Source organism: Procambarus clarkii, chromosome 50 (assembly GCF_040958095.1).
Source record: "Procambarus clarkii isolate CNS0578487 chromosome 50, FALCON_Pclarkii_2.0, whole genome shotgun sequence".
In the NCBI taxonomy this organism is placed as follows: domain Eukaryota; kingdom Metazoa; phylum Arthropoda; class Malacostraca; order Decapoda; family Cambaridae; genus Procambarus; species Procambarus clarkii.
The window spans coordinates 11,167,309-11,172,308 of record NC_091199.1 but is presented as its reverse complement, the minus strand read 5'-3'; the positions used below and the strand labels follow the sequence as shown (position 1 = coordinate 11,172,308).

General features: G+C 43.3%; 2 protein-coding genes across 8 annotated transcripts in view; one reads left to right on the top strand and one right to left on the bottom strand.

Moving 5' to 3' along the window:
- Positions 1 to 5,000, bottom strand: part of Cbp53E (Calbindin 53E) — a 237,925-nt gene that overhangs the window by 130,705 nt on the left and 102,220 nt on the right. The window lies entirely within an intron of this gene.
- The window catches only part of LOC123747931 (uncharacterized), a 129,140-nt gene that overhangs the window by 78,407 nt on the left and 45,733 nt on the right, over positions 1 to 5,000 (top strand). The gene's annotated exons all lie outside the window — the stretch shown is intronic.

Genomic DNA, 5,000 nt, shown 5'->3' with positions numbered 1-5,000 from the left:
TCGGGAACATTATAATTTGTTTTTGAAATATTTAAATACCTAATTGCGAGTTCACAAAATCCAGAGCAGTCCAATTTGGCAACACCATTGTGAATCACAAGTTAGAAAGTTTTTAATTTGGAAAGTTGGCGGCAGAGGCCAGTAAACACGGTCAAAATGATCCCAGATAGTTAACTGACAGAGGTCGGGAGATTGCAGATGTTGAGAAGCTAAATCACATGTTGATGTGATTTGATCCCCTGCACACACACACACACACACACACACACACACACACACACACACACACACACACACACACACACATTAGGAAGTGATGTGGTGGAGGCTGACTCCATACACAGTTTCACGTGTAGATATGATAGAGCCCAATAGGCTCAGGAACCTGTACACTAGTTGATTAACAGTTGAGAGGCGGGACCAAAGAGCCAGAGCTCAACCCCCGCAAGCACAAATAGGTGAGTACACACACACACGCACACACACACACACACACACACACACACACACACACACACACAATAATTGGACTCTCTTGAACTCTCATTCCCTGTTGGGAAATAGGACCGGAGTCATTGCTGTAAACAACCGATGCTCGATAGGCGGGATCCAAGAGTCAATGCTCGATCCTGCAGACACAACTAGATTGGGAAAAACTTCCCAATCAACTGTTGTGATTGTTATAAACTGCCTCCTGGTGCTTCGAATCCCATTAACTGTTTAATAATTGTAAACAAAGCCGCCAAAGATTGAGAAAATATGTACAGATTCGCACGTGCTTGCGTAACTACTTCGTGAATCTGGCCCCAGGCTACTATATATTAGAGAACACTGGTATAGAGTCTCTCCCTACAGCCAGGTGGTCTATGTACCTAGGTGGTCGCTAAGGCTCCGTGACTCGCCTGGAAGTTGGCCTCTGTGGGGCTGGAAACCTTGAAGGATTGCAAGTTCCAGGTTGCAAGGTTGCTGGAGAGGAAAAATACCTCTATCTATGCACCTCACATTTCTGCCTCACTTCTCTTTCTCTTTCTCTCTCTGTTTTCCAGCGGGTTTTGTGGTAATTTAATTTTGGGAGCAGCGTCAAAAGCATCATGACCGACATGGCACCAGAGCAGCAGCACCAACATGGCACCAGACCAACATGACCAACATAGCAACAGAGCAACAACGACACAATTCCTCACTCCTTAACAGCTCTTGACGGGGCAAATGATGACTAACCACTCAGGAAAGTCGTTACGACTATTGCTCTATCATTTCCGCCTCGTTCCAGGCTATTACGATATTGGACCCGAAAATAGATCACACATGAACTCGGGATTTTTTTTTTTACCATGGTTTTCAGGTCTGACGAATCACCAGTTGGTAGTACAGTCATTAACCTCAAATTGGTGACTTCTGCTGAAGGTTAACAGTCGTTACATTCGGTACGGAGCAAGAGTCGTGTTGGCCTGAGCTGGTAGAGCGATATCTTTGCTTCTAGCAAGGTCCCGGTTCGATCCCCGGTGGTTTAAGTGGGGTTATTAGCACTGTTTCTTCACTTCGTTTTCATATATATATATATATATATATATATATATATATATATATATATATATATATATATATATATATATATATATCTTTCATTTCAATTTGTAGTCATACTGGCCTGCTGTTTTCACATAATAACTACCCATTACCAAAAACATTAGTCCAAAGTCAACATCATATTAATATCATTTTGATGTTTTTAATGGAAAAAAATTTCAGTGCCCCAAAAAAGTTTGTAATCAACAATATTTTTTAAACTTTTTCGGATTAATTTGGAATCTGTTTCCTTTGCCGCCTTCGCTCGCCTCCAGGACGTTCCCTGCGAGACTAACTTTCGCGACAGGCCAAAAAGTTGGTAATTTGCAACATCTCGATGTTGCATCCTTCACGTGATCTTGATACTGTGACCTTCCAATTCCTCGTCCTTCGGAAACTACGATCTCCAGACACTGCAAATGCTTGAGACTCAGAACCTCCATAGATAGCTTCCAGGACCTCTCAAATCTCCATAGACAGCTTCCAGGACCTCTGAACCACCATAGACAGCTTCCAGGACCTCTGAACCACCATAGACAGCTTCCAGGACTTCTCAAACTACCATAGACATCTTCCAGAACCTCTGAACCACCATAGACAGCTTCCAGAACCTCTCAAACTACCATAGACAGCTTCCAGAACCTCTCAAACCACCATAGACAGCTTTCAGGACCTTTCAAACCACCATAGACAGCTTCCAGAACCTCTCAAACCACCATAGACAGCTTCCAGAACCTCTCAAACCACCATAGACAGCTTCCAGAACCTCTCAAACCACCATAGACAGCTTCCAGAACCTCTCAAACCACCATAGACAGCTTCCAGAACCTCTCAAACTACCATAGACAGCTTCCAGAACCTCTCAAATCATCATAGACAGCTTCCAGGACCTCTCAAACCACCATAGACAGCTTCCAGAACCTCTCAAACCACCATAGACAGCTTCCAGAACCTCTCAAACCACCATAGACAGCTTCCAGAACCTCTCAAACCACCATAGACAGCTTCCAGAACCTCTCAAACCACCATAGACAGCTTCCAGAACCTCTCAAACCACCATAGACAGCTTCCAGAACCTCTCAAACCACCATAGACAGCTTCCAGAACCTCTCAAACTACCATAGACAGCTTTCAGAACCTCTCAAACCACCATAGACAGCTTCCAGAACCTCTCAAACCACCACAGACAGCTTCCAGAACCTCTCAAACCACCATAGACAGCTTCCAGAACCTCTCAAATCATCATAGACAGCTTCCAGGACCTCTCAAACCACCATAGACAGCTTCCAGAACCTCTCAAACCACCATAGACAGCTTCCAGAAACCTCTCAAACCATCATAGACAGCTTCCAGAAACCCCCCAACCACCATAAACAGCTTCCAGAACCTCTCAAACCACCATAAACAGCTTCCAGAACCTCTCAAACCACCATAGACAGCTTCCAGAACCTCTCAAACCACCATAGACAGCTTCCAGAACCTCTCAAATCATCATAGACAGCTTCCAGGACCTCTCAAACCACCATAAACAGCTTCCAGAAGTCCTCAATCTCCAAAAATTGCAACCCCAAACGCCTTGTAAATATAACTTTCATAATTCTGTAAACCTCTTCACGCATAAACTGATCTCCCGAACCCCAAAATTCGGAACTTTCCAGAATCTTCGACTTCTGGAAAGTTCCGCCTTCCCCCAAAACTGCTGCCTCCAGGAATCCTGGAAGCCGACGCTGCTATACAAAGAAAAAAGAGCATTTCGATGGGAAGGAGCGACAAGGAGAACTCTTACTCCTCTAGAGAGCAAGAGCCGCGCCATCAATCAAGGTCCACTGAAGAGAGCTATTTTCACTCCCCAAAAGCCTCATATCGATAGTGCCATATAGCTCTTGAGAGATGGCACTGGCATCTTTCTCTGAGAGAGCTCCTCCGTGGCACTCTTTTTTTCCCCTTCCCTGTCTCTTTTGCTTATTCTTACCTCTCACCAAGAATACCGAGAATCACGGTACAATCCACGTGAGAGGTTTTGCGGCTCTTTGGGATTAGAAAACGACGTTGCCCAATCGTTTTTTTTGCGGGGATATGAGAGTGTGCATGTTAGGACAGGTGAGGGACAGGTAGACAGATGCTCCAGACAGGCGAGGGACAGACAGATATCCTACACAGGCGAGGGACAGACAGATATCCTAAACAGACGAGGGACAGACAGATATCCTAAACAGGCGAGGGACAGACAGATATCCTAAACAGGCGAGAGACAGACAGATATCCTAAACAGGCGAGGGACAGACAGATATCCTACACAGGCGAGGGACAGACAGATATCCTAAACAGACGAGGAACAGACAGATATCCTAAACAGATTAGGAACATGAACTTCACAGAGTTCGAGAACAAAGAGATTTTTCAGAGCAATGAAAGACAGATACTCTAGACAGGTGAGGAACAGACAGATACAGCTAAGAGCAACATGATTGTCTCACAGACGAAGGTTAAGAGACACAGTATTCCCGTGTTTTGTCTATTGCAAGGAAGTGTGCTACTTGCAACATACTTGGAATTCATAATATGTAAGTATTATGTATATTGTAAGTATGAGAGGCTGAGATAGTAGGGATAAGTGGCGTGTCCTCAAGCCGTCACTTATAGAGGGATAAGGGAGTATGAGGGAACATAGTAATGGTTTAAACGTTGTATTTCGGACGGAGGCGAAAATAACTGATTTTTAATAGGGTCGCGAGGGAGATATGCTCAGAAGTGTTAAGTATTAGTGTTAAGTGAATTAGTTAATTGTTTCAGGACGGGTGAAGTGTTCACTCATTCTAATTTGATGTCTAAATTTATACATAAATTGTTGCACTTGAAAATTTTATCCAAAATATTTTCTTCTGTTAAAGCAAAAGTTGTTCTTATAATTATATTTCTCTTCGTTACGGCACTTTCACTATAATTTATTTTCTGTTCACTATATATTTTGTGTTTGCTACTATACTCTCTCTCTCTCTCTCTCTCTCTCTCTCTCTCTCTCTCTCTCTCTCTCTCTCTCTCTCTCTCTCTCTCTCTCTCTCTCTCTCTCTCTCTCTCTCTCTCTCTCTCTCTCTCAACTTTTATGTTGAGAGGAGAGAGAGTTTTTCTTTCCCTTTCCCTTTCACCTTTGCAATTCTTTCTCCCGAATTTCTTCTTTCTAATTACTTTCACTACTCCCTTTCCCCCGAGTTCATTAATATAAATGGCACCAACCACTCATAATTCTCCACTTCAGATCACTACACTCCAAGCTCACCCCTTAATTCTTTCTAATGGATGTCTTCTCTAAGGGTAACGTTGAATTCTAGCCCCCTTCGAATGTATCAATTCGAAGCTTACTTTTTAATTATCTTTAACTCTAAGCTTATCTCTCTCTCTCTCTCTCAGCTCTTCCTGTGTTCTCTAATATT